General features: G+C 43.8%; 1 pseudogene; it reads right to left on the bottom strand.

The window, feature by feature from the left end:
- Window positions 1-786: 786 nt before the first annotated feature.
- On the bottom strand, window positions 787-1,438 carry Mrpl40-ps2 (mitochondrial ribosomal protein L40, pseudogene 2; annotated as a pseudogene).
- Window positions 1,439-20,762: the final 19,324 nt, after the last annotated feature.

Genomic DNA, 20,762 nt, shown 5'->3' with positions numbered 1-20,762 from the left:
ATGGCAGTATATTGCCATTGGACCAAACCCTCCTCACTGAGATCACATGTTGAAGTCCTAACCTCCAGCATCCCAGAGTGTGGAAGCAGGGTGTTTAAGGATGTAATTAGGCTACAGTGAGACCATTAAGTTTGTTGGACACTAACATGGATGTGCCATAAGATGAGAAGCAATCTCTTTGGACCTGCAAATCAAAGGGAGAAATCAAGCGTGCTAAGAACTAAACTTGGGGAGATCTGGAAAACCTGTTGTTGTGCAAGATGCCTGCACTATGGCAGCTGGAACATACACTACATTCCCTAGTTCAGAGTTTTGGTTTTGTTTCAGAGACAGGGCCTCAAGCTGTGCCTTGGGGGATAGTCTTAAACTCCTGGCAGTCTTTCTGCTTCAGTCTTCCAGGCACTGGGATTGTTTCTGATTAATTGTAGCAAATGCGAGTCTTGGGCCTGTCTCATCCTCGTCTGGAGGCCAGAGCAGTTTTCACTGTGTTTCTGACTTGTTCTACTCTTGAAAGGCCCCCTTCACCTTGGCAACCCAAGGGGAAACTTTGCAGATGACCGCCCCCAGCGAAGGTCCAGCTTCCTTTGTCACACTTACCCAGCATGCTTTTCATCTTTGGGTTATCAGGTGCCTTCTGCAAACAGTTCAGAATACAACTGAGATCTTTAGTTTTCAGCCGCATCCTACTGGAAGGCTCTTCTTGTCTTTCTGTCACTGTTCTACCAGCATCCGAAAACCGCAGTCAAACTTAGGTAAATTCATTTTGATTAAAATAAATGACAGAGATACTTTTGATTACCCTTTATTTGTTCCTGGGATGACTTATCTGTGGAAAGTAGACTTTAGATTGCTTGTCCAGACTCCTAGGGCCAGCATGTTCTGAGGATAGCAGTTTTCAGTTCTATCTTTTGAATTCTACTTGTGTGTACACCTTGGTGATGTCATTGTACCTGCCTTCAGGGGCCTGGTAGTTAGGGACAGGCGGTGTGTAATGTGGCCCTTCTTTCTCAAAGGGGAATAGGCTGGTGTCCCGCTTTATGGCTTCAGCATAGAGCTCTGTAGACTCAAGTTTCAGCTGTTCCAGGGCTTCCTGCTGGGCTTCCAGCATGGCTCTGATGGCGTCCCTCTCCATCTCATGCTCCTGCTGCTTATACAGTGCCCACCTCTTCAGCAGAAGAGCTCTCCGCTCACTCTCCTCAAAAGAATGCTCCTCCTGAGGTCGCTGTCTTGATTTATCCAAGAACCTCACAGGGGTAATAAAATCTTCAATAGGAACCAGTTCTTGGGAGGCTCTTTCCAGTTTTCGGATCCTCTTTTTCAAGCGATCCTTTGCTGCTTGATCCTTTCTAGGGTCTACCTTCTTCTTCTTCCGTAGAGGTTCAGCTCAGCTCCGAGGTCGCAGAGCCCGCGCAGCACACAGCATCGCAGCGGTAGCCATAGCTTTCTCCCCTTGTATTTTTAAATATTCTTTCTTTGTTCCACACATTTAGTATTTTGATGATTTGCTGAATGGAATTTGTTTTCTGTTACAGTATATTTGGTATTCTGCATATTTCTTGGTTGTGAGCCTAGCCTTTAACGGCTGAGCCATCTCTCCAGCCCTCTGCATATTTCTTGTATTTTGATAGTCATCTCCTTTAGGTTAGGGACATTTTCCTCTATGATTTTTTTGAAACTATTTTCTGGATTCTTCTCCTTTCTCTATTCCTATTATTTATAGATTTGATCTTTTCACAGTGCCCCAGATTGCCTGGATATTTTTAGATTTAACATTTTCTTTGACCAAGGTATTCATTTCTTATCTTTTCTTCAATGTTTGAGATCCTGCCTTCCATCTTTTATATTCAGTTAGTGAGCACTGCCTCTGAGGTTTCTGTTCAAGTTCCTAAAATTTTCATTTCCAATTTCCCCTAGTTAGGATTTGTAAAATTAACTCTATTTCCACTTTCAGCTCTAAACCATGTTCTTCATTTCATTCCACTGTTTCTGCTCTCATAGGTTTCTTTAAAAGATTTGTTTATTTTATCTTTAAGAACCTCTATAATATTTATAAAAGCTATTTTAAGGTCTCTGTCCTGTTCCTCAGCTATGTAGAAATTCTCAGGGGAATTCTAGAGTAGGATTCTGGGCTCTAGGGGAGACATAATGTTCTAGATGTAGTAGATTGTGTTTGTATGATGGCATTTAGGTATCTGTGTTTGGGATGCTTATAATCTTAGGTGTTTATGTCTGGTCTTGTCTTTATTGGGTGAGTTTTCTGATTTTTGGTTTTTTTTTTTTTTGTCTTTTCTGGATCATAGGAGGGTGAGGTGTGCATTGGTTTCTGGCAGGAAGTGCTTCTGGTTTCTATAATGTTGTAGCCCTTAGAAGTCCCAGGAAGAGTATGATTCTTGATATTAGGGTATGATAGAAAGGAACACGGTTGGGCTAGAAGGCTAGGGATGTGAGGGTCCACAGGAAGATGGAAAGATGGGTTTGCTGTGAGGATTCCTCAGGGAAAGGAGTGGAGAGAGAGGGGAACCCAGTTACAGATTGTCTTTTACACAGGGCTGGGGATGAGATTCAGGAGTTTGTGACAGAGAAGGTGAAAGGAAAAGGAAGGCCAGGTTCCCAGGTAGAGAGTGCCTCCAGGTATTGGTGGCTGACACAAAGTTGTGGGGAGAGGGAGGGAGACTGGTGTCTTAGTGTCTGCAGAGTTTCCAGGGAGTGGAGACAGAGTGGCCCCTGTGGGTGGTCTGCTGCAGGGCTGGGAATGCACCTTTGGTGTTGTCACCAAGATCATGTGCTTGACAAGGAAGAGGTATTGGGAAGAGAATGAAAGTATGGGACTAGAAGAGAGTCAAGCTCTAGTCTCTGAAGGAACAGAGAAATGGGCAAACTGGCTAGAAAGGGCCACAGACTCAGGGGTATACTTAAATGCCATACTGAGGCATATGAATCTATTGATTGATAACCCATCAAGGGAGACATTATGCTGTGGGGGCAAGGGCTTGAATCAGGAAAGATGGTTGGCTGGAGAGAGGGTGACTTTGGCAGGTAGCAAGGTCCTTTACTCCTGGGTCCTGTCGGCATACTGCAGGGTTGTTGTTGGTCCTGAGATAGTGCACCTCTATTTAGAATTACTATTTTTTCTGTAATTTATGACATGAGGTCTTGAAAACAAGGAAAGAAAGCTGTCAGAGGCCTGAGGAAGGAGAGGAAGTGGCCTAACAGTCACCCTAGAAAGAAGGATTAGATTTCCCAGGCAAATGTAGTGTTGGTTTAGGGAACGTCCTGAATTTAAAATAACCAGTGAGAGAAACATTTGCTTTTCATCTTGTTTCAATGACTAGAGAATGAACAGCAAGGAGACAGAAGTGGCTTTGGGAGAGCTGGAGTTTTCCATTAGCGGGCAGCAGAGAAGTGATTGGAGAAGGGGGATAGGAGAGGGCTGGAGCAAAGGACACTGCCCCCAAGGGAGAAGGAGGTGATTGAGTACAAGTGGCCGATGGGAACTGAAACCTCAGAGGTGGTGTAGGTGTTGGGGAAGACAGACATGAGGACAGATGTTTGAGGTGGGTGCAGGAAAGTGTTCATTGGCGTAAGAGTCCAAGGAACCAAGAACCTGGAAGTCTCCTTTTCCTTCTTTTAGCCCTGAGCACAGGACTCTCCACACAGTGGCCTGGTTATAATTGTTGGTAAATGTCAATCCAGGCCAGCTGCAGAGGGACCAAGCAGGAATGAGATTTAATGGAAAGAGAGGAAGGGAAAAGTTGAGAGTGGGGGCAGTCTTTGCATCATCTCCGTCCCTGGGGTTGGCCCAGGACACTCCTTTTGTGGGGTTTCCATCTTCTAATGGAGTAGTGTGAACATATTCAGCTCCTGCCAATTTAACTATTGAGCACTTACTGCATCTCAAATGGTAAGCTAGATGCTGAGAGTGGGGAGGGAAGGCATATGACCGGGCTGGAGAGAAGGTGGAAAGCACTCATGACAACCCTAGGCAGCTTCAAAGTGCCACACAGGGAATAAAATTGTCTGCCTCCTGCATTGGGGTGGGGAAGGGGCATTCCTTGGAAACTGTGTTTGAAATTATAGTCTCAGGAAGGCATGATTCACCATGACATGGCACTGAAGCAGAGGAGCTTCTGCTCTCTGCACACATCGATGCTTCTGAAGTTGGATCATCTGTTAACTATAACAACCTTCCAGATAGAGTTAAGGGGCTGGTTCATGCAGTGTGGAAATAGGCAAGTTAAACACACAAACGTAAGATGTACTGGCAAGTCGAATGTTCTGGTGAAAGTGGATACTGTTGTCTCGAGTTCAGATCCCACAGGCACTAGACTTTAGGTTACAGTCTTGAGAATTCCTGCTTTGGAAAACCTCAGCCATTGTTCTAAAGACCTTTGTCCAATCGGGTGAGGCTCAGGCACATTATGAATGGCTCTCTGCTGTGCTACAAACCTCTAGCTTAAATATTTGACACATATTTTCCGTAGGATCACTATTGCCATTGAGATAAGAAACTGGGCCACATTCCCTAATTGACATAAAAATCAAGTACTACACCTGTTTGTAAGACTGTTGACATGAAAAGCCCTGTGTAACTTTGGCTGAAGCATGACAGTTATATACATGTCTTCCTGAACTGTAGACTTTAAGCTCCTGCTACTAGTTCCATTTCCTTTTTATTAGAACACATCTCTTAAGGGGATGCAGGCTCCTTTGCCTTTATATCTGCCAGAGTCAGGCCTGAACCCTAACATGCCAGGCGCCAAGACGAGGGTAAGAATAGACAAGAACACAGGCTGCAGAAGGTCAGCCTCCGGAACAGACTCCGAAAGGTCATTTTAGTTACTTGCTTATATTTTGGAAAGAAGCAGAATTTTTTACTAAATAGCAATGTTGATTTATAACTTGGTTAAAATAAAAAGAGATCTGTGATTCTTCAATCTAATAATTTTATTTCTTAAAGTAAGGGGACTAGAAAGATGGCTCAAAGAGTAAGAGTGGTTGATTATTAACCATGAGGACCTGAGTTCAGATCCCAGCAACTACCTAGCAGGTTGGGCATGGTCTCGAATGTGTGAGGCCATGCTATTGTGCATCTGAAGTATCAGAGAGAAGGGAGGAGAGGGGGAGGGAGAAAAAGGTTTAGGGGGGGTGTAAGCACTTCCTCAATAATAGTTTCTTAATTTGAATCAGTCATTGGGGGTATCAAAAATGAATTAATATTCTCTCCTAAGAAAGCAAGGTATTGGGAAGAATACAGCACAGGCAAATGTGTACTTATATTCACAAGGGAAGGATGTTCGAATGCAAAGGCTAGAGACAGCGTGGGAAGGGCAGTTCAAATAGCATCAAGTTCAGGGATGTTAGAGGCTCACCATGGCCAGAGGACCTGCACAGAAGTGGGAGGGTTTAAGGGCTTAGCCAACATAGCACCATGGGCTCTGAACATGGGCTCTGAACATGGGCTTTGAACATGGGCTCTGAACGTTGGGTAGGATTCAAATATGGAAAGGAGGGTTGAGAGGAGTTATGGGTGAGCTACTGAGGTTTGAGATGTATGAAGAGATCTTTCTACTATCACAGTCTAGGGAAACCCCAAGATGATGGAAAGGAATAATAAAAACGAAGGCTTAACAGCACAGGAATAGAGATACAGGAAATGCCCCAAAGCATTGCATTCAAGTTACTCCTCAGCCCTAGAGACGGGTGGTCTTATCCAAGCTGGTAATTTGTGTCTTATCTAGCTCCAGAGGTAGCCTAGGGTTTGAACCCTCTTCCATTACTTAACCCCAGGAGTTAGACATTTTTCTTTCTGCTCCCTCCTGCCAGTGTCTCCCTGACGTGGTAACTAGCTGCCCATTCTCAAGCTGGTGTGGATAATCCATTATCCACTTACATGCAACTCTTATTTTTCTCTGCTCCTGAGAAATGGCATTACTTGGCTTGTTACTTGGGGACAGTGTCACATGATCTCAGTAGTGTCATCCATCTTAAAAACACTGGTAGTATCACCCTCAGATCAAGACCTTGGGACACTCTTCATCATTCCATGGTGGGACCTTTGTCTTCTTCAATGTTCAGATGCCACTCTTTCCAGTGACACAACAAGCCCCCTCTCCATTGTGTAACCCCTTGGACACTGACTCTTGCAACTCATACTATAGATCTGGGATGAAGCCTGCCAGTGTTCACATTCTACCAGGCTATTCAGAATGCCTTGTACAGCTCATTCTTCCCCTGAGAGTCCTGGATGCCTAGCTCTAGCGCTGTGTAAAAGCGTTGAGGGCTGGTCTAGCAGGGAGTTCTGTCTTCTTGGAGGTCAGCTCCTTGGTTCCCAGGTTCTTCTTTATCCTGCACCAGCTTTTCCTGAGCTCCCTGGAGCTTCTCTCTGCACTCCAGGGAGCCTTCCTCCGTGAGGAGTTTGTGGTAACCACAGTGTACCCAAGCCTGCTCAGAAAGCCAGCAAGGCCTTCTGGTCTCCCTACAGAGAAGTAGGCCTTTTTCTCCAAGACTTGTGTACTCAATATGCTTTCTGCCTCTTCTCTGGGCTCAATTTGACTCCTTGAGCCTCTCCACTGTGTTGGCCATGCACCAGTTAGGTGTCAAATTCTTAAAGTGGAAAGGGATGTGGGGACATAGGGCAGCTGCTCTCCTTCTTTGCCTGGGTCCATAGTCCAGTAAGGTGCAGGCCTGGCAAGAGCTGCCGCCATAGTCTGTGCTCATTGATGCTTTCAGGAGCCCCAGGCTGATGGGGAAGGCGTCTCTCTGTTGGCATTCACCAGAATGGTTGAAGCCATAGGTGACATTCTCTGCTTCCACTGTCTTGGCTCCTGAGGTTTCTCTGATCAAACTTCTAAGCGATTTCTAATGTTTTAAAGTTCTCCGAACTCTCCTTTCTGCAAATCACCCAATACAGCTTCAGGCTACTAACAGAAGCCTTTGTTTACTGAAGTGGAGCAAAGGCAGGCCAGGGTATGTGTGTCCAGAACTTATTTACTAAGCTTGACCTCCACTATGGCTCTCCCCTCAAAATAACTTTAAACAAGTACTTGGCAGTTCGCTAGACATAAAATGGGAGTAACATTCCTTTTTAATGAAAGGATTATAGATTTTCTGGGAAGCTTGGTTTTGAATTTCTCTTTGTCTTCGGCCTCCAAACTTAGAGCCTACCACACTCTGAGGTAGGTGCTCGGTACTCCCTGGGTGTCCTTGAGCTTCAGAGCAGCCTCCTTGTGCTGTGTATTATCACCTGGTATGATTATTATCACATTATACGGAGAGCAAAGGGCTCAGAAAGAGTCTTAGTCTGTCTTGGCTATTACCATAAAATGCCCACAGACTGGTAGGTTAAAAATAACAGAAGTTTAGCCTTACAGATCTGGGGGTGCTTCATTTGGTGTAGGTTGAGGATTTGCTTTCTGGTTTGTAGATAATGGACCTCCCATGGTGTCCTCAGATTGAGCAGGAACTGGGTGCTCCTTTCACAAGGCTCTCATTTTAGATGGGACAACTTTTATAAGGCTCCAATTCTGTGTACGAAGGCTTGACTTTTATCTTCTAACCACCATCTTGGAGGTGAAAGTGTCAGGATATGAATTCTGGGGTAGTGGTGATATGAACCACAAACACTATCAATAGTGGGCTAAGTCATGCTGGACACGGTGATGTAGGATTGGGACTTTTTTCCTGTGGCTCCCCTTGACTTTCCCTCTACCTGGGGTATTTGCTTCTTTTCTAGAGCCAGCTACTGCCTCTCTGCCTCTATGATTTTTTTTCAGATGCAGCCTCCCCCAGTACGAGCTAACCAGTCACTTGGACGGTGTGTTAATTATGTTCTTGACCAAGGCAGGGGAGGAATGGGAAATCAGCCTTAGATTTCTGGCATCTAGTGAGCCTGCCTCAGGCTGTGGGGCTCACAGGTAGAGACCATGAGGCTGAGAGAGAAAGAGAGAGAGAGAGAGAGAGAGAGAGAGAGAGAGAGAGAGAGAGAGAAGAGGGGAGGGGAGGGGAGGGGAGGAGAGGAGAGGAGAGGAGAGGAGAGGAGAGGAGAAGAGGAGGAGGAGGAGGGGAAGGAGCCTGATGGAGTGAATCCAGCAGAGACAGGACAACTATTGACAAGTGACCTGGGAGCACAGCTGGGAAATAGCCAGTCTAGGGTAGAAAAATAGTTTAGGGGTAATCACTCAGTGATTATGCTAAAACTGATTAAATAAACCAATAGGCCTCTGTCTCTATTATTGAGGGGGGCTGGCTGGGTCATAATAAGAACAAATGGAGTTATTAAATGTCAAACAACATCAGGCTGCCAAGGAGGAAGGGTCACATGGTTGTAATTCTAATGATCAGAGGGAGTTTCTCACAAGGCACCTGCAGGTTATCTGGGCCCTGAGAATGAGCATCCTTCCTCCAGGACCCACTGTAAAAGTTCAGGAGGTGCCACCTCTGTCCCTCTCTACCAGACAAGGTAGAGACCTTCTAAGGGTGTTAACATCTATACTCACCTAGCATGGTGCCGGTAACTCCTCTGCCTCAGGTCTAGGAAGCAAATGTGTAGAAGGAAGGAAGAGAGGACCTACTGTGTATCTCTTGAGGGTAAAAATTATTTCATTCTTTTATTTATTCACAACAATTATTTATTGAGCATATATTATGTATAAGTCACAGTGTAGAAACTGATTATGTAAGACACAAAAGGTGTTCTACTTCTGGCTCTTAAGGAAAAACTTATTTTTTTTCTGTCATTTTATACAGAAATGGAAGACTATATAGTTAAATAAAAAACTGTATAAAACCCACACTGAGCTGGCTTCCTGAAACACCTTTTGGTTCTCTGGGGTTTCATGCTTCTAGGCTCCTCATGTCAGCATGTTCAAAGCAGAAGGGCGTTTGATGTGTATCAGAGGAAGGAAGGGATAAGCCCTGTTATCCATGGAGCATGTGCAAGCAAGATGTCAGAGTGACTTAGCTTATGCATGATACTCGCTGCTTTGTGCTTCTGTGCTTGCTGTGCCTCAACAGAACAAGCCCAGGCTGGCCTATGGGGCAAAGCCCCCTTCACCCACAAAACCTGTGCCCCTCCCCTCCAGAGCAGCGGCACCAGCAGGAGTCTGGCGGCTCACCCGTGCCGAGCACAGTGAGTTGGCTTGTCTGCATAGTTCCTAAGTGGCTTGGTGCTTGGACCTCCCTAGTGACATGGAGCAATAATTCCATTTCCTGAGTTCTACGGAACAGTGAGGGCTCCAGCTATTAAGGCCAATACAAAAATATGTTTAAACCTCAAATGCACGATATGCTTTCTGCTATTGTTTTCTTTGAAAATTGGGCGTGGACATTGTATTCCATGCGCCCAGTTTAAGAGGGATCTACAGTTTTTGCTTTAGAGATTTACTTAGCTACGGCACAATGTAAAGTGTCAAGTTAAGGCAAGACAGCATACAAATGCTCAGAAATGCTGAGAGAAGCCACAGGGTTTTTGTTTGTTTATTTGTTTGTGTTTGTGCTTTCTTTTCCAGTAAGGAGCAATTTCCTTATGTGGCGAGGTGGAGTTTTAATGTCATTGGGACCTATAGTTTATACCATTAGTGTTTTCTAATGACAGAAGCCACGTTACATAGAGTGGTTCGTCATCGTTTCCACACTGCCAAGTGTGACAATATGCAGTACACATGGCATGACATCGCATATAACATTGCATAAAACACTTAGCATGGGGCTGGCACAGGAAGGTACCCAGTAGCTGTTGGAGTGTTTGACTGTGATGAACGTGACTGGGAGCTCGTCAGAGCAGCCTGCTCCTCAGCTCAAACAAATCTTGGATTCATTCAGCAACCTTAAGCTGTAAGGGCTCACACAGATGAAAGAAGAACTTATCGAGCAACCAGCAGGCAGAGATGAGCAAAGAAGAAGCCATTATCATGCTTGGGCCACAGGAAGACTGAAAGACGATGTAGCTATCCCCCGAGGTGATGATTGGTCACCATGAGATGATGGCTGGCCATCTGGGCAGAGCTTGGAGCCACAGAGGACACACAGATGTCCCCAGAAACACCGTCATCAGAGTCAATGAAGAGAAATGCTCTGTGATTGGCTCATTATTTTTTCTTTTATGTCTCCCCTGTACCTATGCCCAGTGTAACTAGAAACTGAGTCAACATGGAGAAGATGAGCTTTAGGAGTGTCCCCTACCTTACCTCAGAGAGAGGGGAAGTAGGGGGGATAGGGACAGATGAAGGACACATATAGATCCAGGCTCTGGGAACCCAGCCCCATCTTCGTTGGAGACATACCAAATGAATTTCTTTTGGGGTGGAAAGTCTTCATTTAGAGTGGTAATTTGTTTCTGATCTACCACTTACCCTTACCTGCTTGCACATGCCCTAAATTTTCCTATGTTTCCCTATGTCTCCAAGTCCTCAGATTGTCTGCTTACCCTGTGTATAGATGTCAGAGGATGACAGACAGCAAATACACTGCCGTGGTCACCCAATCACCCCTGCTTCCAGACTTCATGGGCAGAGTGAAACCCAGAGGGAAGTCTGTTGGCTCTGTAGTCCACATGTGCTGTGCTCATAGCTGGGAGGAAATCTCTAGAAGGCTTTCTTTGAGGAACCTGGAGTGTTTTTGGGGCCAAGTCTGGTTATTGGGTGTGTTATTAGAAAGGGCTCTCTTCCTGTGTCACCTGTACTCACCCTGAAAATTCTGCATACGTTTTAAGAGAGAAAGCAGAGAATATGAGGAAGCTCATCTTCACTGTCTGCTTGACCGGATTTAGAGCCACCTAGATTGAAGCATGTCTCTCGGTGTGTGATAGGTCCACAGGAGGAAGGACCTAGTCAGAGTGTGGGTGCACATCTCATGAGCTGTGATTTGGATTTTGGGGGTGGTGGAGAAATCCAGAGAAATCGCCCACATTCCTCTTTTCTCTCTGTCTGTCTTGCCACACTGAGCTGTGCTGTTCTGCCCTGCCCTCTCCGCCATGAGGAACTGAGAATTCTGAATTATCACTGGCTTTCCTCCAATGGAGTTCCACATTTCTGCAAACTCACTTCCCTTTCTATTACTAAAGGCAGCCCAGGGCCACGCATTTCATTACCCTAAATTCGGGGTAAGCTTCATGTATGTGGGAGAAATTTAACAATGAAAGCAGTTTATTCTCCAAACTTCAGCATTTCTTGTTTGAATATGTGATTCATTAAAATATTTATGATGGCATGGGAAACATTTGTGTTATAAAGTATATGGGAAAAAAGCTGCATGAAAATTTATGTCAAACAGAGGAAGCAATAAATGATCAAATGACAGCACATCAAAGTGTCTACAGGGACATGTACTCACATGTCGTCTTTTGGGGCTATGCTATTATGATTGGTTTCCATGCAAAGGAAGGATGTTTGTCCCAGAGATCCCTTGACTTCAGGAACTGATTTTAATTATCTTTGCGTTTATTTTTCCTCCTTATTTCCAGAGAATAGAAGGTTCCCAGTAGGCAGAAGTCTGTGGATAGTCTCTGTGTGTCTCCCAGAGTTTCAGCCCAGCTCTGATCTTATGTGGTACCTGGGGTGAGGGTCACAGAGGTCAGGGTGAAGGACTCAGCTGTTATGACTGCAGACCCAGAATCTCAACAGCAGACCCACAATTCCGATAGCAGGGCCTCCTGACCTCACAGTCAGGATCTGGAAGGCAGCAGAGGGGCTGATGATCCAGTGCTGCTTTGAAACAGAAGTAGGGCGTCTAGAATGTTTTCTACAGTGTGCATTTTGCTGAGGTGCTAATTGTGTGGTTCTTTTCTGGAACACTGCTGCTGTGGCTTGAGTGTGTCCCTTAAATATTCATGTGCTACCAAGTTCTTTTCCTGGATTCACAGGTTCAAGGTAGGGCTGTCGGGATTACGATTAGAGAGTTCAGGAGAGACTTTCCAGTATGTGTCCTCACAAAACATGCTAAACCTAAGCTTCCAAGTCATGCCCTGGCACGGGACTACTCCCTCCAAGGAATGTTGTTTGGGTTTCTCAAAACTCCTTTGGAGTCTTGGTGGAGTGGGTGGGTGCTTGCCTAGTATGTGGGTTCAATCCCCAGTGCTACCAAAAACAAAACAAGACAGAATAAAATGAAAAGCCCTTCTCTCAGCCTCTCTCTTTCTCTTGAAAGAAATAACTGATTGCATGTGGTCAAATTGTACAGATCAGGAAAGAGTGTAATGGCTTCTGTGTTGGTGAAGAGTTTATTATTTATTTATTTATTTATTTATTTATTTATTTATTTATTTATTTATTTTTGCCAGCTCTGCACAAATTAGAATCATCTAGGAAGAGAGACTATTAGTTGAGGGGTAGCCTCTGTCAGATTGCCTGTAGGGAAGCCTGTGGGTCACTTTCGTGTTTAACAATTGATTTGGGAGGTCCAACGACTATGGAGGTCATGCTTGGGTACAAGCTCCTGGGTGGTTTAACATAGAAGGCTGGGCAAGTCCTGGGGAACACAGCAGTAAATGGTACCTTCCAGAGGATCTGCTTCCGGTCCTGCCTCCAGTTCCTGACTAGACTTTCCTCAGTGATGGGTTGTGACATACAGGTATTAGGCAAATAAACCCTTTTCTCTGGAGGTTGCTTTTGGTCATGGTGTGTATTCCAGCAACAGGAAGCAAACCAGGGCAGGCATTTGCTAGAGATGATTTTGACTACATAGTAGTGCCTAGAGGGGTTGTGTTCAGCTAAGAGGGCAGAGGCTACTTGACTGGCGATGGGCTTTCGTGATAGACTCTTCTAAGCTGAAAATGCCTATACCTCACCTAACCAGAGTCTAGCTTGACAACATGGTCTTTGAAAGTCATGTTTGTCCCAGTGATCAAAAGGCTCTCTGAGAGGAACAGCTCAGCCCACAGTTGAGACAGAAGACCTGACAGCAAATGGATAGGCCAAGAAAGACCAAATTCAAAATCGCAAGTTCAGTTTCTAGTGAATCATGGTCTATTTGCCTCACTGGAAGCAGATGAAAGCCTGGTGTGGTGGCTTATGCCTTTCATCCCAGCACTCAGGAGGCAGAGACAGGCGGATCCCTTGAGTTCCAGGCCACCTTGGTCTACTGATTGAATTCCAGGATATCTGGGGCTATACAAAGAGACCCTCTGTTGGGGTGGGGCTGGGGCGGGGAGAAAGAAAAAGAAGAGAAAAGTAAACAAGCACAAATCAGGAGTCAGTGGTCATCTATGCAAAACTGTCTTCATTGTGTCCTGGGTTTACCACAGAGGGAAGGGGAAAAGAGATATTTCCCTTTATCTTTTTTATATACATCTCCCACCCCTTTTTGAGATAGGGTCTTACCATGTGGCCCTGGCTAGACTCAAGCTCTTGATTCTCCTGCCTTAGGCTTCCAGGGATCTGGGGTCATAGATGTGCATAATCAGATGGATAGCTTTCCATGCATGCACTCAGCAGGTAGGACTCCATTAGCAGGAGGGAGCTCCGGGAGTGAGAGCTGGAACTGTTTTGTTTTGTTTTGTTCTGTTTCACTTTATCCTGCTCAGACGAGCATCAGCCAATTTACTGGACTTTTATTACAGGAATCAAAACCTGTAGCCTAGTGATTATTGCAGAATTAAGTATTTCTTAAATATCTTTGTTCCCTGCCCCTGACTCTTTTACCTCATGATGTTGTAAATACACACACCGAATTTCCAAATAAGATAATCAACCATGAGAGCTGTAAGTCCAGGAGGACCTTGTTCCGCGAGTGGCAGCCTTGGCCCCAGCCCTTTGTGGAGGCTATATGAGGGAGGTACACGGTTCTGGGAAGCTCCTGCACTTCCCATAACCATTACCAGACACCACCGGGACAGGTTTATTGTTTCCGGGAGCCTCGTCTTTCTATCATCACGGCAGTAGTTGCCTGGAACTTTCGAAGAGATATGTTTTCACTCCAGCAACTTTCAAGAATCGTGTGTTGAGTAAGGGTTCTTTGGTTCCGCTCTCGGCAGCAGTGGCTGGGAATGGACGGGATTGGGGGATGCAATGAATGGTTTTAAGGGTTGGAGGAAAGCCGGGCCAGGTGAGGTAGAGCCAGAGGTAAGGTAGAGCATAGGGAGGTAGAATGGCAGCATGGTAGCTTGTGAGAGAGACAGCCTTTCAGTCGCGGCCCTGGGTTCTAGGCTGGTAGTGACACTGTATCTGCATGAGGGTCCAGCGGTTCTGTGTCCATTTCTTCGGATGTCCTGTGAAGAGAGACTGGGGTCCTCCCTGTTCACGTCCTGCACTAGTTCCGGTGAAGAGGCTATACAAGCAAAGTAGTCTTCCTAGTTTATTTTCTAAGTAAGCACTCGCTAATATCTACTCAATTAAACTGAACTCTTTGATGTTTTATTTTCATCCTCTCTCAGGCCTAAAATAGTGTTTTTAATTTTTTGAAAAGAAATAAGAGTCTCATCTGGCACAGAGCCAGTTTTAGCCTTGTGCTTAATCTAGAGATAAACCTTTGGGAGCCTTGTGGGGTCCTTATCGAGCCCCTTCTGTCCAAGTGGCCCAGGAGTCTGTGATATGTTACTTTGTTTTTTAAGAAGTCGCCGTCCTGTGCTCCATAGTAGATAAATCATATTATGATCTACCAGTGAGCTCAAGTTCCAATTTCTTCACATGCTTGCCAACAGTTTTTATTTTTTTAAACGAAGAGCCAAGGGGTACAAAGTAGTATCTCAATGTAGTTTTCATTTGCGGTTCCCTAATGACCAGTAATAATGAAGTAGTGATGGTATCTTTTTTATTGAAAATAGATTTTTTTCTCACATAATATTACAGTTTTCCCTCCTTTTACTTCTTCCAGTTCCTCCCCATCTCCCTGCCTACCCAGATCTACCCTTTCCCTCACTAGAAAAAAAAATAGGTTTCTAAGGAATAATAATAGAGTATATATAATATAATATAATTAATATGATATAATATTCAAAACAAACACATTGGAAAAGGACAAAACAAGCAAACAGGAGGAAAACGAGCCCAAGCAAAGAAACAAGAAACAGATGCAGAGAACCATTCATTCACTCGATGAAAAATCCCATAAAAACACTAAGTTGGGTCTGCATAATGGTGGCTCACGCCTTTAATCTCAGAACTTGGGCAGCAGAGGCGGGTAAATCTCTGAGTTTGAGGCCAGTCTGGTCTACAGAGTGAGAACCAGGGCAGCCAGGGCTACAAAACAAACAAACAAACAAACAAACAAACAAACAAAGAAACAAACAAAACACCCCCCAAAACAAATACAAAAAACCATAAAACAAAACAAAATAAAACAACCCCCCAAACAAGCAAGCAAACAAACAAAACCCCCCAAAAAATCACCAACAAAAACCCCCACTAAGCTAGAAGCTATAATATATATGCAAAGGATCTGTAGGATAAAGAGAGAGAAAAGTATAAATAAAATAAACTCTGATAAAATATTATGACACAAGGAACCCCAGTGATTACTGAGTCGTTTTCTGTTGATTATAGCTGGGCACACAGCCTACCTTAAGAGTAGTTTGTTTCCCCAGCCAGAGTCCCTTTGAGGAAACTACATTTACATTTGTAGGTGATTATCAATTTTGATTGCTTCTTGGTTAGGCCTAGAGGCATGCGTCTGCTTCCCCTTTCAGCTCTAGGAACAGAGGGGACAGACGTGTGCAGACCCTGTGCACATTGCCTCAGTCTCTGTTGAGTTGGACCGTGTTATCTGTCCTGCTGATTTAGAGGGTCTTGTTTCTTTAGTGTCCTCCATCCCCTCTGACTATTCATCTCTCATTTCTGCAATTCCCAGAGTCCTGAAGAGGAGGGAATTGATGCAGACAACACATTTAGGACTGAATGTACCGAGGTCTCTCTCTTATTCTCTGCATATTGTCTAAGTGTGGGTCTCTGCATTTGTTCTCAGCTGCTACAGGAGGGAGCATCTCTGATGATGGCCGAACAAGACCCTGGTCTATGAGTACAGCAGGGTGTCATGAGGACTCATTCTATTGCTATGCATTTTTAGTTGAACAGCAGTATTTGGCAGGGACTGTGCCAGGTCCCTGGGCTGTCTCATTTCAGATTCTTTGTCCTTCAAGCAGTGTCAGACATAGGTTCCATCTCTCGAAGTCGGCCTTAAGTCAAACTACATGTTGGTTGGTTACTCCCACAAGCTTTATGCGACCATTAAACTAGCAGATCTTGCAGGCAGGACACCATGGCAGATCAAAGAGTTTGTAGTTGGGTTGGTGTTTCCCTTTCTCTTTTGGTAGCGTGCAGAGTACCTTCCTGTACCAAAGATGCTCATAGGGGTTAAGTCTCTAGGCAACAGCTTGACTTCTCCATGCTCAGTGAGTTGTGTAGGTGCTGTATTCAGCCGTGGGGCCTTGCTGTCAGTGTGTGGAGAACAACCGACAGTCTGGGCAGTAGCCTGGGCGGTTTTGGGTTCCATTGGATCCCTTTGATGAAAATCTCAGTTAGAGGTAACTCATTCCCAGTATTGGAAGTTCCATTTGGTGACAAGCAATGTCCAGTAGGAATTAACTAAAACTTAAATGGCCAGACACAACCTGTGAGGGCTATCTTTTCAATTAAATCATTTGAAGTGGGAAGCCCCAAATCTTTGAGGTGGGAAGATCTATACCTCTACCCCAGAATTTTAAAAAATATGAATTCATTTATTTTGACAAGGTCTCTCTACATAGTTCTAGTTGTCCTAGAACTCACTATGTAGACCAGGCTGGCCTCAAACCCACAGGGCTCTACCTGCCTCTGCCTCCCAAATTCTGGGATTAAGGCCTGCATCATTGTGCCAGGCTTCTCCATATACTCTCAAAAGATCAGGAGTAAAGGAAGACTCACCTGTAACCTGGAGCTCACCTCCTACTGGACACCTATATAAAGGACACGGAAGAAGGAAGCTTGCTCCCTCCTTGCCTGCTTGCTCTCACTCTTGCTGGTGAGTTAATTTCTTCACTGGCACTGGAGTCTACTTCTTCAGGATTGAGCCTCATGGACTGATAACTACTGGGTTCTTGGATCTCTTATTGGTTGACAGTTATTGCTGAATTAGCTGGGACATAGTAAACCCTAATAAATCTCATTAGAGCTTCTGTATGTAGAATGTGTGTGTGTATGTGTGTGTGTATACATATATATATATGTTTCTCATATATATGTATTCATATATTGTAGGAGTATATGCACATATATATATGGTGGAAGTACATATATGAGACAGCTAGGACTATGTAGAAAGACCATGTCAAAAAATAAATAAAAATAAAAAATTCTGGAGTAAAAGTATATCTTCTCATCTCCATACATATGTATATATCTCATATATATATTCATTTTATACGTTCTGCTTCTCTGGAGAACCCTGACAGATACATATGTATATATTTTAAGAGGCTTTTACAGTATTAGGTCTCCATAGTACCAGTCAAATGGTCCTTAATTTTAGCTGTCTCTCCTCATGTTCCCTCCTTCATTCCCTGAAGTGAGCCTGCAGGTAGTCATGGCAGGCAGGAAGCTAATCGCAGAGAACTGAGGATGAGATCCCTGTTCAGATTGACTTTGTGACCTGGATCAAGACTTTGGGGAGTCTGATGCTAGGTGGTTTATTGGAGTGTATTTAAACCCAATAAAATACAATCCCCAGTGCACAGGAAATTATGATTACATCAAAACTCAACTCAGGGTACCTGTCATTTCTTCCAGGATGGGTTTAGAGAGAGGCTATCTGTACTAGCTTAAGGGTCTAGGGAAGGATCTGGTCTGGTCTCAGTCATACAGGTCGCATAGAGGTCATTTGGGCTATTAGTCACCTCTAGTCTTGGTTGTGGGAGCTTGGGGGATCCCCTGGCTATATAGGTGTGAGGGTCATTTAGATTATTAGGTATCTCTGGTCCTGGTTGTAGGAGCTTGGGGAACTCCTGTCTGGAAGGGTCATTTAGATTACTAGCCACCTCTAGTCCTGGTAATAAGAGCTTGATTAGACTGACTCAACAGATAAAGGGACCATTGGGCTATTAATCCCTCCAATTCCCAGCTTTTTGGATGGAAGAACAGGTTTTACATTTTTCCCATTGGGAGGATAATCCTGTATGTTTAACATTCCTGGTCTCTCTGGAGATCTGTGGGCACAAGGACCTTCATGCTATATGCTCAATAGTTCCCCTCTTCCTCCCACTTCCCACTTGATCCTCATGTTCCAGCCCCCACATCAATCTATAAATAGCTATTCGATTTCGCTTTTATAGGGATATCTATTTCTCCCTAGCCTCTTACTTTATACCTAACCTCTGTAGTTCTACAAATTATAGCTTGATTACCAATGACGTAATATTTAATATACACATATAAGCCAATACATACCACATTTGTCTTTCTGGGTCTGGGTTACTTCATTCAGGTTGGTTTGTTGTTACATCCATTTATCTTTGGTTTTCGTTTTAATCACTGAGTAATATTTCATCATGTAAATGTACCACATTTTCTTTATCCATTCATCTTTTGACAGACATCTAAGTCGTTTCCAGCTTCTGGCTGTTATCAATAGAGCAGCAATGAGCATGGTGGGATAAGTATCTCTGTGGTGGGCTGAAGCATCCTTTGGGCATATGCTGGATATTGAGGTAGATGATCTCCATCTTCTTGAGGTATCACCACACTGATTTCTGTAGTGACTGTACAAATTTAGTCATATCATCAATGGATGAGTGTTTCTCCCACTCCACATCCTTGCCAACACGAGCTGTCATTTATTTATTGATCTTAGGAATTTTGATTGCTGTAAGATGCTGTAAGTTTTGATTTATATTTCCCTGAAGGTTAAAGATGTCGAACATTCCTTTAGGGATTCCTTAGCTATTCAAGTTTTCTCTTTCAAGAATTATCTGTTCTAAAATATATCCCATTTTCAATTTGAGATTGTTTTCTCGATATCTAATCTTTTGAGTTATTTGTATATTTTGGATATTAGCTCCCTATGGGATATTTAGGTGGTTAAAAAAAACTTTTCCCATTCTGTAGCCTCCTGCTTTGTCTGAATGACGGTAGCTTTTGCTCTACAGCTTTTCAATTTCATGAGGTCTCAGTGCCTATGCTAACAGTGTTCTGTTCAGAAAGGCTTTTCTGTGCCAATAGGTTTAAGGCTCTTCCCCCTTTCTCTTCTGGTAGGTTCAGTGTATCTGGTTTTATGTTAATGTTCTTGATCCATTTGGAGTTGACTTTTGTGCAGGTGATGAATATGGATCTATTTGGATCTTTTACCTGCAGCCACTCAGTTTAACCAGGGCCATTTGTTGAAGATGCTTTCTTTTGTCCAGTGTCTATTTCTGGTTTCTTTATTAAATAATGTGTCCATAAGTGTGTGGATTTATGTCTGGGTTTTTAATTCAACTGATTAACATGTCTATTTTTATGTTGGTTCTATGATGTTTTTATTCCTGTAGTTCAGTACTAGAGTTTGAGGTCAGGGATAGTGATGGCCCCAGTGGTTCTTTCATTACTCATGATTGTTTTTTAGCTATCTTGGTTTTTCTGTATTTCCATATGAAGCTGATAAATGTCTGTTCAAGATCTATAAAGAATCACGTTGAAATTTTGATGGGGATTGCACTGAATCTATAGATTTTTTTTGAGGGGGTTAGGATGGCCATTTTTATTATGTTAATCACACTAATCTACAGGTAGATCTTTCCATCTTCTAATAGCTTCTTCCATTTCTTTCTTCAGTGTTTTCAAGGCTCTCGCTTGATTAGAATTATCCTAAGACATTTTATGTTATTTGAGACTATTGGGAAAGGAATTATTTTTCCTATTTCTTTTTCAGTCCATTTGTCATTTGTATATAGGAAGGTGAGGTCCCAGGTATTGCCTGCTCAAATTGGAGGCTGAACTAACACGGTGTGTGCGTGTGTGTGTGTGCGTGTGTGTGTGTGTGTGTGTGTGTGTGTGTGTGTGTGTGTGTGCAAGGTTGAATGAAAAAACTGTGTAATCAGTTGGAGATGGGGACAGAGAAGAGGGAGAGGCTACAGCTGGTGGTGTGTCACAGAGCTGGAAACTGGATTTGAAGGAAAGTAGGGAGATGTAAAGATATGCATTTAGCCAACAAACTTCCCTGGCCAGACTGGATGGCATCTTTTCTGTAGATCATGTTAATTCATATTTTTATGACCATTTTTGTGTGGAGACCTAGCTGTTCAAGTGTGAAAAGCACCGGAGGAGTTTTCTATACATGCCGCATAGTACTCCCCGGTCAAATGTGAGCTGCAAATAATTTTTCTCTTTTGTAGATTTTTCTTTTTCATGATGTCAATGTCTTTGTGTGCTGTGGGGTGGAACTCATAGCTTTTCACTTGCTTGGTGACTTGTTGTAAAATTGTAAAAAGAAAAAAACAGGCTGTCTTTTATCCCCCACTAGGTCCGATACCACAGTACCCCAAGATACCTGGTAGATATCTTGTCAGAAAACACATCCCAACTCCGTGGCAGCCTAGTGTCTCTGCTGCCACACACTCTCCCAAACTCAATTCTCTACAAGAAAGAACATACAACACAATAACCTCTGATCCAACTGATAAGATATAATTGCCCACTAAACATACAAAGCTCTATACACATTCATCCCTTAAGAACTTTCATAATAACCTGTAAATACACAGAGTGGAACCTTAACGTCAGCCTCCATGTTCTCTCCGCGGCTTCTCCCACCGTCTCCTCCCATCTTCTGTCTCCTTATGTTCCAATCTCCTCCTCTTCCCTCAACCTCCCGCCATCCTTCCTTCC

This window comes from Rattus norvegicus, chromosome 15, assembly GCF_036323735.1.
Source record: "Rattus norvegicus strain BN/NHsdMcwi chromosome 15, GRCr8, whole genome shotgun sequence".
NCBI lineage: Eukaryota > Metazoa > Chordata > Mammalia > Rodentia > Muridae > Rattus > Rattus norvegicus.
Note: the sequence above shows the minus strand (reverse complement) of the source record. Positions and strands in the feature narration are given on the sequence as shown.